This window comes from Cygnus atratus, chromosome 6, assembly GCF_013377495.2.
Source record: "Cygnus atratus isolate AKBS03 ecotype Queensland, Australia chromosome 6, CAtr_DNAZoo_HiC_assembly, whole genome shotgun sequence".
Classification (NCBI taxonomy): Eukaryota; Metazoa; Chordata; class Aves; order Anseriformes; family Anatidae; genus Cygnus; species Cygnus atratus.
This window is the reverse complement of record NC_066367.1, coordinates 26,477,304-26,489,826: the sequence shown is the minus strand read 5'-3', so window position 1 is coordinate 26,489,826 and position 12,523 is coordinate 26,477,304. Positions and strand designations below refer to the sequence as shown.

Here is a 12,523-nt window from a genome sequence, read left to right as displayed (position 1 = left end):
GCGTAAGTGTGTGACTGTCGTCAAGCTGGTTAACCTTGCTGAGCATCTGGAAACAGAGGCGAGTAGTAATTGCTGCAGAATTTAGTGTGCGGCGTCTTTTAACTTCACACTTATTTGCGGTGCTTTCTAGACTGGAAAATTTCCAGACTTTTCTAGGATGGGAAAAGCCACTATGTTATATATATAAATGAAACAGGCTTTCCATCTTGATTCATTCCTAACCTTATTACTGTGTGACAGGATCGGTTATCTCACAAGGGGTGGTATTAATTAAGGTTTACAAAATATTTTGCAATTCTTGGGAAAAATGCATCACAGAGCTATGTTATTACTTGAGCTATTTATTAGATGGCAGCTGATATGTGAACCCTTCTGCTTGTAAATGTCTCTGATCGCGTTTCAGTGTAAACTGCGAACTTCCAAACTCATTTGGAAAATCTGGTTTTCAAAAATCTTACTCTTTTTCTCCCCCCCCAAAGTGGGAGGGAATCACAGATGATCTTTCACATGATTCTTCCAACACCCAGTCATTCATCAGCAGAGACTTAAAGATAATAAACTTTTTGTTTCAGGCAATTACTTAATCTCGACAAACTCCTGTGTTAAGCAGGGCTATTAACTGAGCAGGCCATAAATCAGCGTGTTGCCAGGTGGGTGAGTCTCCTGAACTGCAATCACTCTTCAGGACCTTCCAGAGACCCCTTCCCGTCTTAAGCACCCTCATTACACAAGCAGCATGCTAACAACCCGCACTTTGCATGAGCTGCCCAGAGAATCCACTGCAAACTGCACCGGGACCATTTTTAACACCAGTCGGAAAATTTGCAGACCGAGGCAGGATGATACATGGCCGTTATTAGCCTGCACCAAAAGCACAGCTGGGTAAAACAGATAACTTCCTCACCCCCCTGCTCCTCAGCCCTCGCGCCTGGCTGAGAGCGGCGGGCTGCCGGGCGCGTGGTTAAAAGCCAGCTCATGGGCTATCCTCTCCGTCTTTATGGACTAGGAGTGCTTTGGGGACTGATGTCGGGGAGCGCGAAACCTCCCAAAATTCTCCTCTGAAGGCCACCGAGATGCTTATCACCTGGCTATAAGTGCAAGCAAACTACCCAGCCCTGCGGTTTTGTCATGACTCTAGCAGAAGGCAGGCTTCTTTGCTTCCATTTCCAGAAAGAACTTCGGTCAGAACACGCAGCAGACTCCATATGGGGTTTTTCCAGGCTTGATGTGTTCGATTTTACAAACGATATAAACAGACCTTTCATACGGAGGGGAAATTTTTCAAGCCATTGCCTATAGGAGCAGTTTGATTTCAGTTTGTTTTAGTGCCTGGAGGAGCATATGCATAAAGAAAGCAAACTTGCTTCTGTGGTTTGGATCGGAGAGGCTAGAAATGCCAGCGCCGCCTTTGAAGCACAGCCTTCTCCCGAAAGATCGAGACAGGCTTTGTGGCGCGACAGGGGCGGGTGTCCCCGCGATGGCAGCAGGCAGCCCCGCGGTGGCAGGGGCCGCTCAGGTAGGTCTGTGCTCGGGGCGGGCTGGCGTGCCCGCTCTTGCTGGCACCGGCACCTGCGCTTGCACGGCTTTTAAGCTGGGAGTTTTTCTTCTCTAAGGCTGCTTTCCAGCTCCTGCAAGTTGTGCCGGCTCCTTGTGCCAACAGCTCCCGGTGCGTTGTCGCACCTGGACAAATCCAGCCGTCCCGATGGATGTGGGGAGATGTACGATGTGCACAAACTGGCAGTGGGCACAAACTGGCGTGCAGGAGGCTCCATCTGACCATCAGGCGGCACTTCTGTGCTGTGCGGGTGGCTGAGCACTGGCACAGGCTGCCCAGAGAGGTGGTGGAGCCTCCTCCTTGGAGATCTCCAGAAGGCGCCTGGATGTGGTGCTAGGCCCCCTGCTCAGGGTGGCCCTGCTGGAGCAGGGGATGGCCTCCAGAGGTCCCTTCCGACCTCAGCCACGCTGTGACTCGGTGGTTTAGTTTCAGCCCACCTTCTCATAAGCGCAGTCTGGCCAGCGCTGGAGGCAGCTGTGTCCCCAGGACAGGCACCTTGGGGCCAGACGTATGAAGCTCACCCAGCTGACTTCAGGAGGGGATGTGCTGGGTTAGTGGGGCCCAGTCAGCCGTGCGGCCACACAGAACCGGCCTGGCCCTGTAACAGAGTGCCTTGAAGTGGGGACGAGTGGCCGAGGGAGGTCAAAACAGCTGCTCTCAGCGGCAGCTGGGGCTGGAAGTGGTGGCTGGACCGCAGCCTGAGAGCCTTCTTCGCTCATTCTCGTACCAGCTGTCTCCTGGTAAACTGGTTCAGGGAGTAGATCCAGCCAAAAACCCGTGCAATAAAATTTCAGGTGATTAGTTTTCAACTGGATGAACTCCCTGAGCTGGCTGGGCGTGTGATTGTGTGAGCACCCGTGCCACCTCCGGGGAAGGGTGTGAACGTGTGGCTGGGGGCGTGAGGCAGGCTCTGTTCGGATCCTAAAAGACATCCCCATCGGTAGCGCCGCTCCGAGGGATGCAGCTTGGGATGATGCTCATGAATAAGCTTTTATTTGCATGACTGGAAGGCGCACGGTCAGGGCTCCGCTGGACCCACTGTCGGAGGAGAAGTGTCGTGCAGAGAGCGCTGCGCTCTCCCTGCTTTCTCATTGACCACTTTTGCCCCCTGGTTCGCAGGCAGGGTGGTTGCCAACAGCCCGAGGCTGCTGGGCCCCATCCCTCCGCATCTCGCCCTGCAGAGATCCTGGGCTTGGTCGTGTCGGATGGAGCTGAGGGCATCGGTGTCCTCTGGGGCTCCTGCTGCCTCCTGGTTACAAATGCCAGTTAATGCCTTCTCCACAGTGCCTCCACCTAACAGCAAATTACAGCTTAGCCTTTTATATTACCAGTGATCAGAAGCTGTTGCACTTTTGAGAGCTGAGAAGAGGTTTGCTCAGACGCAAGCCGCAGCAGCAGCGGAGCCGTACAGAGCAGCACGGCTGCACTCATGAACCGCTCTAAGGGATGCGGCTCCCACTGTGAAATGAGCCTTAACATGAAATGCACGGGGGAAGATGCTGCTGAAAGAGTTCGCCGTTCATTGGCCTAGTCCCAGAGCACCGAGCACGCAATGGCAAATCCCCTCGGCCCATTTTTTTGTTTCTGGAAATTGCTGCATCAGCTGGAGGTGCGGGCGCTTACTGCATTCGGATGCTACTGGCTTCCGAGCGGGCAGGATAATAACAACGTGTGGAGGAAACTTCTCCCCTAAACTCACAGGCACGCTTCCTTCTGTAAGCGTATCTTTCTTGAGGGACCCATATGTTTGCAGAGATGCTCTTGAGATCCCGATTCTTCTCCCGCAGCCGCTGCCAGGAGCGCACGCAGCCCCCGTCCAGGCAGGCACAAGCGAGCCACCAGCTGCTCTGCCCCTCCGCCTGCCCGCCCCTCGCGCCCCGGGGTGCCTTCCGAGCTGCTCGGGACGGGTTTTGTTTTTCCTTCCATTCTCCCGCGGCAGCTGTTGGGAGAACAAGCCCCAGGATCCATCTGGCCCTCCGAGCTTCCCGGGCCGCGTGTTTTCTCGACAAAGCGGCGTTGGCCGCGCTGTAATACAAGAGTTACATTATAAAACTGCGACTTGCTAGCAAAGCAAACTGCCTTTTATTCGCTGCTGCTGCTGCCTTTCTCCCTTTAGAATTGCAGCCGCGGCCGCACCACAATGTAGCTTCAGATCCAAGTCAGTCTAGAGGGCTGCTTTTTTCTTTTTTCTTTTTTCTTTTTTTTTTTCTTTCCCCTCCTCTGCTTTCTGGAGGAGTTGGCACAGCCCTGTGTTATTAGGACATAAGCCAGCTTGTTCTAGTGGAATTTCCTGTCTGATTTTAATTTCCCCCTCATTTTTTTTTCCCCCCTCAAAGTGAGACAGAAAAGCTTTTTAATTGCACTGCCGTAGGTTGGCCTTTCGGGATATTATTATTCTTATTAAGTACTTCCTGTTGGGATGCGGCACATGAGAAGTACCCGGGATCTCGGTGCAGTCGGGGCTTGTGGCCGCGTTGTTTGTTAATAACCGTCAGATTGGCAGCGTCCTCAAAATACATCTTGGCATGACAAGCCGGGCAATTAAGTGATTTTCAAGACTCTCAACATTTGCAGCTCAAGACCTGCGGAATTAATAAGCTGCACTAGGTCTTTTCGGTTTTGTTTTTGGCTGTTCAGTAGCTGCAGCTCCTCATTCATCTCACAGAAAGCCAGCGCCAGTGGGAAACTCTTGCTCTGGAAATCAGCACGGAGGTAGAAACATGCCGTCACTCCGCCGATGGTTTGTTTTGTCCCAAAGAAGGATCCAAGGCTGGCTTAGCAGAAAAAGGTTTTTTTTCTATTTTTCTTTCTTTCTTTTTTTCTTTTTTTTTTTTTTAATTTCCCAGGAAGTGAAAGTCCTCGGCGATCTATTTCAGAAACTTCCCGTGTTGGCAGATGTCACTGTAAAAAAGTCAAAGCACTCCAAGTTCATCACTTCCACGTTCTTCTTGTTTTCTAGAGTATAATAGCACGTAAACCACTCGGTTCTCTTCTGGGCTGTTTCTGACAGCAGCTGCAGGTTCCTGGAAGAAGTTTTCTGACGGAAAATGGCTCTGCTTTTCAGCCTCCCGCCGGCTCAGGCTATTTAGGGCTGCAGATGACGGCTGGTGGCAGCAATGCTGCTCTGGAGACATCGCTAATTATTGCGCTCCGGAAAGCCATCGGAGCCTCCGGGTCAGGCAGACCTGGGCACCCTGCTGCGGGATTCCCCGGCCAAACCCGGCTGCCGAGAGCCCTTCTTGCACCTTATTTACCCTTCCCAGACGGATTAAAAAAAAAGAAAAGCAATAAGGATTCACCCCCTTATGGCTCCCACGTAGCAGTAACCTGAAGACCTTAGGAATCCTTGTAGAATAATAAGTAATTCATCGCTTTTATTCACAGATGCCTACCTGAATGTCTGAAACTACTTTCATAGAGTTGTCTGCCAGCTGCAGAAAATCTGTTTTCTTGCCAAGAAGGAAAGCGCTCCAAAACCGTACAGCTTTGGTCACACGTGAAGCGTGCTGCAAAGCCACCAGCTCCGGTGCAGGGACCTTGCAGAGCTCCCGGTGTCCTCGTGTCCCCGCCGGCAGCGGCCGGGCTGCCCCTGGCTGGGAGGTGGCGGTGGGATGTCGGCCCCCAGACCAGTGGGGGCTGAGGCAGCGAGCCCCCGGGCAGCTCTTCAGAGCCAGCAGACAGCAGCTGAGGGATTTCAGGGTTTGATTTCTTAATGGTAAGAGTCGTCTTCTCTGTAGAAAATGTCAATGAACTCTTACATTTTTAATCTAAATTTTCCGTGGAGAAGGAAAGGCCATTTTTAGCCTCACTGTAATTGTTCCAGTTCTCGTGTCCAGGAAAGGATTGACAGGTTTAATGTCCCTAATGACGGTCACGTGGCACGGAGGAGCCCTGTGAAGAGCCCCAGGATGGGGCTGACATTAAGATGAACAAGACTACCTTCCTTCCATTCAGGCCCCAGTTCATTTAAGCACTCTGCCTCCTTCTTGGGCTGGGGAAGAAAATTGCGGGGGGGAATGAGCCACTGGGCTAGCCAGCTCTGGGGGTCACCTGGGGCCACCTGGGGGGCTCATGGGACAGGTTTGCTGTGTCTCATGGCTTTTATAACAGCTTTTATTATGCAGGCAAACCTAGGAAGGTGCTTTATTCTGCATAAAGTATGCACTGCATCCCCATGGGCATCCAAAGCCCATGTCCTCATTTCTGTAGTCTGCTCCTTGCCGTGCCTCAGTTTCTCTGAGTGTAAAGTCACACTGACTCTGTCCTGCAGGTGCTTTGAGCTGTCTCTACTGTAATGCTTGTTTTGAGTTTATTTTTTTCTTGTTGTTGTTTTTTGGTTTTGTGTGTGTGTGTGTGTGTGTGTGGTTTGGCAGCTGAAAAAGGGTAAGACATTTTAGATTATTCCTTTTGTACTTTGCATATATCTGCATCCCAGCCAGGCCCCTTCCCCATCTCCCCCCCACTACCCCTGCAAGGTAGTTACCATCACCATTTCTCCTGTAGAAGTTGGTTTTGTTCTCTTTGTTGCTGACCTTAATGGGTAGTTTGGCTTTTGCTGTGTCTGACCCATGTTTACACTAAGCACGTTGCCTCCTCCAGCGTCCTGAGGTGTTGTCTGAAAAAAATAGTTTGATAAATCAGGCTGCCACCGTCTTTCCTCATTACACGTGTTAAAAGAAGAGAAAACTGGTTCTGTCTCCTGCTGGATGGGAACAGCTGTTTGGATGTGCTTCAAAAAGGTCTGTAATAGTCAGGATGGGAGAGGGGTCTCCCTTGGGTGCGCTGGTGGGAGTCCGCCTCCCATTTATCCTTCCCTTGATGTTCATAGCAGGCCAAAATGAATCTTTGCCATGGTTTTACCCATGAAGTTCCTCTTCCATTTTTGTCAAAGCCACTGAACAGGTAATAAAACAAAGTAATAATTAACCGATAATAATTGAAGTATGCTGTATGAAAACCAAACCAAATGCTAACAAGCCAAACAAAAGAAAAGCATGCACGGTGCGGCCCTGTTTATAGTGCTGTCTGCCGGAGTCATTATACACGTTGATATAATAATACTGAGCACTTAATTACCACATCATTTTTAAAGCGCTGTATAAACATTAACCAAACCTCTGAGGTGGGGAGGTATTATTATCTCCATTTTAAGGAGGGGAAATTCTGACACGGCGAGGTTAGTCAGTAATTGAGCATCGTGGAGGCAGGCTGGAGCGGAGGCTGCAGCCTCACGGCCGCTCCGATTCACACTGGGGTTTTGGAGGCTGCTGAAGCAGCTGAGATTTACCTCTTTTGGAGGTAAGCACCCACCCGGCGTATTTTGCAAAGCACCAAAACAACGTTTGAGGCTCAGCTCTCCGGCGGGGGCTTGGTGGGGCTGAGAGGAGGCTGCTGCCTATGTGCACCTCGGCCCCCTCCCCGCGCCGCCTGGAGCGGTGGCTGTGGGAATGGCTGTCCCCGCGGAGCAGTTAATATTCGGCGTGGCGGTACATGACTTCATCCGAGGAGAATCCCACAGGCACACCAGTGTGATCTGCTCTGTCATGTTTCTGTGACCCAATTTTCCCCGTTCTTTGTCTCAGACCTTCCCTGACCCCAGCCCTATTATCTCTTCCAATAATTCACCCGGGCCATTATTAATGGTGCATTAACTTTGGCTGTGCTTTCAGCAAAGATGTTTTTCTTGTGCTTATTCATTCGCTCAACTCACTTAAACAGCGAGATCATTATTCTGGGGACGTCACATGAACACAAAAACACCTCCCTCGCCGACACCTATGGCCCCGCAGCACTTTGCTGGAGGGGCAGCGATCCAAGCACAACACCGGGACGCCCGCAGAGGCGGTCACGGGGGCTCCAGGAGCCACCCACACACTCATGCACCCAGGGACGGGTTCACCTCCCCTGCCTGCATGCCAGGGCTGGGCGCACTGGAGCCCAGCAGCTCTGAAGCGAGCGATATCTTTGCGCTAAGGCTCTGGAGCAATGCACAATTCGCTGCGTGACGTTTCAGGACAAACCTGACGTTTGCCAGCGTAGAGTTGTTGGATGCCAAAATGCGTCCCTTTAAGTTGGGGACTTTAAAAATGAATGCCACCTCTGATTTAACTAATGCTTGATGCTTTGGGCTGCTTTGGGTGATGAGTGATTGAAGGGCATGTCATGTTCATTGTAACTTTAACCTCGCCTTTGAGAGGAGAGCGAGACTCAGACATCCGAGAGAAAACATGGGCAGTGAGAAGGGCCTTTGCTCCAGAGATGGGGAAAACTAAAAAGTGCCTGTTCTTGTGTCTTAGAAGCTTGTAGCGGTTGTTTCCCTGTTATCCTTTTCAAAGGAGCTGGAACCTGGAAAATAAGAAGTACAAGCTTCGGTGTCACATTAAGCAGCATCCCACCACCGCCAGTGACAGGGAGGTGAGTTGAGCCAGCACAGCGCTGCTGCTGCTGCGTAAACCCTTGCTGACGCTCACCAGCATCTTCTGGCACATCCCTGTCTCATTTTTTCTGGGTCAGCTGTTGGCGCAAAGCTGCTAGTGACACTGCAGTGACAGGATCGCGTGAGCTGTTGTTTGGAGAAGTTTTTCTCCCATTAATCCAAACCAATCCAGTCCCCCGGGGCTCCGAAGCCTTTTTGAGATAAAGTTGCAGTTTCTGCCTGCTGTGGTTGAGGTTCGCTCTGAAACCTGCTACGTGTTCAACTGTATAGGCTTGGGCAAGTTATGCTGCTTTACTCTGTTTCAGCCCCACTCGAGTGAAAAAAAACGCGTGTGAGCATTTGTTTGTCTTCCTAAGGAGCTTTGTTAGTCTTTGCAAGGCAGCTTGTGATCCCCTTGTGAAATCCATGTCGTGCATCATAATAATCATAGGAAATCAAGCCAAAAGGCATCTCAAGAGGCCACTGTTTGTTTTTCTCCTTTTGTAAGATGGGTGGCTTTGCAAATTTGTTAGGAAAAAAACATGATAGGTATTGAATTATTCTGACAGCAGTCTTTTACTTTTTTCTTCAACAAATGACTTTTCCTGTTGATTGCGAAATGACTGTGCTGATGGCAAAGGAGCTTGTTCTGGGAGGGGGCTGTCGGACACCCGTAGGAAAACCACATTTCTCAGCCCACCTGATGGCTCGGCAGCATGCACGTGCTTTAGATAAATCCACAGGAGCCCTGAGCACATCGGGTGGCACAGAGGGTGCGTGTGGGGCTTCTGAGCTGTCTCCGAGCCCTGGCCTTGCTGCAGCACCCCAGTTGCAGGTGGGAGTTGCAGACGGCCTTTGAGGGAGTGCATGTTTGGGCTTCCCCCATCCGAGTCTGTCCCTGCCACCGGGGACCACTCTGTGCTTCCAGCTCTGCCCCTCTCACCAGAGGAAGGGCTTTCCAAGCTATTTTTATCAAAGTTAACCTCAAATGAAACCTGATTCAATGGTAACGGGTCTGATTTCTTTTCTTCTGCTGCCTTTTTTTAAGTGATCACGTGGAGGTTGAAGTATTTGGAATTGAAAAAGTTTGTTTGACCCTTCCTAATTCTCCTTTTTGGGCTCAAAAAGAGCAGCTGCGGTGGGTGATGTAAGAATGGCTCCTTTGCTTGCTGTACAAACCCGTACGTGCAGTGTGTGTTTCTCTTGAAGTGCAGGTTTATCTGCAGAGATAATCAAAAGCCTGCATCATCCTCAAAAAATGCCTGTTTCTGATGCCTCCCTCCCCGATTCCTGGGATTTTCGGCAAAGGGACATCCCCTTTAAACCTACATTTCTGCTTCATATCTCTTCCCTTTGAAGCCAGAGGGTTGGCTGGCCTTTGAATAGGCAAGGATGAGAATAGAGCAGTGGGAGGTCCGTGTCTTGCTCATAAACCTTGGCCAGAAAATCAGTTCTGACAAGTGGGGACAGGTAGCGACGTCTTTCCCCTTATCAGGCGGTGCGGCGGAGCAGACGCATTCCTGCAGGAGGAGCAGTTGGGGGCAAGGTGGGGCCTCCCAGCCTCTACGGCGTGTGCTTCACCCCAGGAGCTGCGTGCCACAGCCTTAATGAGGAGCGATGTTATTTCTGTGAGAAACACCCTGTTTTTCCATCGGCCCTGCCCCTTGGGTGCTGCTTTGATTTCTCCTTCGGTTTTTCTCTTCCGTCCGTGGGAGTTTTTCTGTTGTCCCAGTGCTGCGGGACCTTGGGAGATGTCCCTCTGTGCCTCCTCGCGGCAGCGTGGCCTGGATTTTTCCTGGGGGAATGTGTTCGCCAGGCCTCCCGCTAAAAGCTTCCTCACTCTGTGAAACAATCATCATTAGCGCTAATTGGGCAGCTTTGGGGTTAAATCTGCAAAGATTGCTTGGGTTTGGTAAATCCTCTGCCACCGCAAAGCAGATAATGCTAAACAAAAGATTGCCTTGATTAGATTAAAGTTGGCAAATTCATTGCCCTAATCATCATATTGCCCTTCCCGTGGCTATTCAGGAATACATCACCGTGACTTACTTGAAGTAATTGAATATAATTGTCTTTTTAGCTCCTATGTGTAAAACATCCATCTTTGTTAGCGGCGTGCGCTGCTGTCCTGCTGCCAGCTCCCCGTCCTCTTCAGGAGGGGTGGGAAGGAGAAGCAGAGCCAGGCTGACGTTTATGAATCGGTAGCTGATTGCCTGTAAAACCATTCATTATTTCTGACCAAGCACCTGGAAGAGGAGAAGGAGGAGTAGCACCAGCCGCCGGTTGGCTTGGCTGGTGCTCCCAGGCGGGGGAGCAGAGGGAAGCCCCAAAAGTGGGAGGATGCAGAGGGAGGTCACCAAAGAAGAGGAATTGCTGAGTCTGCCACCATCCAAATAGTCTGAAATGCTAAAAACAAACGAACCGTGCCTGTGGGAGGCAGGAAATTAATGGAAAATTTTCTCCCATTAATAATGAGAGGTGTGAGGGATTCCTTTCAGGTGTCGTTTTTGTAGCAGCAGATAGCTCGGAAAGGAGGCCCAGTAACAGGCACCCTGTGTGTTCGTATTCCCAGCTCTCCTGAGTGACAAGGAAAGACTCGTTTTGCACTGAAAGTTTTGATATTAGCTCAGCCATCACTCATTGTCAGTAGGCAGTTACAAAACAAGATGTAACCTGCCTTGTTTTTAAGAGATTCAGAATCCGGCCTGTTGATAATGGCTTCATCATTATTAGTGAGTTAAACTGGTCCACAGAAGGGCTAGGGATGATGACGTGACTCTCAGTACCGCTAAAACCTTACCACGAGTGGCCACCCTGTTTAGGGAGGATGCAAAACTTTACCAATGGGGATGCCAGCTGGGCCGTGCAGGTTGGCTGCAGGATCGCAGAAGAGTCCTTGCTCCTTTGGATTTATGTTCATGGAGTAGGTACAGGGTGAGTGCTGCAGGGAGCCCGGCTCAGGCTGGTAGAGGTGTCTGGTCCCCGGGGAGGAGGGCAGCAGCTCCAGGTGCCTGCCAGCCTGGGCAGCGCTTCGGGCTGAGCGTGGGTTTGGTGAGCCCGGGGACTGCTGCGCTCCTGACCTGGAAAAACACTGGCTGCCTCTTAAAACGAAGTGTCCTTGTGCGAGGGATCGTCCCTGCCCAGGACGAGCAAAGGGTGAATCTCTCTCCTGCCAAAGCAAATCCTGAAGGATGCAAGTTTATTCTCTGCCTGAGCTGCTTTGGGGGAAGGAGGGGAGGGGAGCAGAAGGGGGGGAGCAGCTAACAGTTACCCTTCTGTGTCCTGACATCAGGCGAGCTGCAAAAATGCTCCCAGTGTATCAGGTCGTGCGCGGTGCCAGCCCTGCGCCGGAGCACGGAGAGCGAGTCTGCTGCGGAGCCTGAAATACTTTCCACCCCGACTACCTTCGCCTAACGCCTTTCAGCGGAGTTGGCAGGAGGCTTGTTTTTGTGTAGTCTCTCACCTCTCCCGGCAGCCCGGCTGACGCGCCTGTGCCACGCTCGGGGCTTTGTGCGCTGCGATGGGGGCAGGAGCCGCAGATCCTCGGGCTGATACGCGGGGAAGGACGCGCGCGGGGATTTCGCCCAGGCTTCGCGCGACGCAGCCGGGAGGAGCGCAGCCTCGCCGGATGGAGTCGGCGTAGCTCCGTGGCGGCTGGAGTCACGGAGGCGAAAGGCTGAATTTTAAGTCTTCGACAGAAAAAGAGCTTGGCGCTGCGGGAGTTTGCTCAGCATCAGCGAGAGACGTGGCCCAAGCCTTGGCACTTGGGGTTTGGATGGTGCTGTCCCACTCGACAGGGAGATGCTACCTTTCGCGGAGGCAAGTGGCAGTGAAACGCCGAGTGCGGACTGGGTGTCGAGGTGCTCACTTAGAAGGTTGAGTTTGGTTTGCTTTCGGTCTGCAGTCAGACCCAAGGGCCTCTGCCAGAAGCCAGTGAGGGGATAGGAGGTGTTGGGACAATGTCAAGTAATCTTTTGTGAGGAGCACTGGACTGCCTGCGAAGGCAGAGCAAGACCGGCCTTGCGCATTACAGCCCATCGCTGGTGCAAATCTAGAAAGCAGCTTTGTGACAGCAGGGATGAGCCGCTCAGAGGGTGACTGTATGGTACCGGTACGGAGCCTCTGCTATTTCTTCAGTTTCCATATTTGTTCTTTAGTATTTCTGCAGTTTCTGTAATTTTAGCAGGAGAGGCCCAGGCAGCCGGGCAGCGTTGTCGGGGTTGGTGGGAGAAATAACCTGATAAATTTTGCATCAGCTTGACTCGCTCAGATATTCTTGCCGTTAACTTTTGGGGTCAATAATAAATATTAAAACCTGTAGATTTAATAAGTCAATGTAGGTGTTCTCTGCCTTTTGAGACCACTTTATCTTTCCATCAAAGATGAAACAAGCTTCTCAAATGAATAAAAAATAGGGCCTCAAGTGATTACAAGTGAGAGCAATTTGGGCTCCTCTCTCAGAAGCTGGCAGTAGGCACTTTTTAGCCACTTCTGAATGCCTCCACGGTTTGCATTAGTGCTGCTCTCTCTGTTAGGTTTTTAGGTAAATATTT

General features: G+C 51.3%; 1 protein-coding gene across 2 annotated transcripts in view; it reads left to right on the top strand.

The window, feature by feature from the left end:
- Window positions 1–12,523, top strand: part of GLI2 (GLI family zinc finger 2) — a 136,346-nt gene that overhangs the window by 58,749 nt on the left and 65,074 nt on the right. The window lies entirely within an intron of this gene.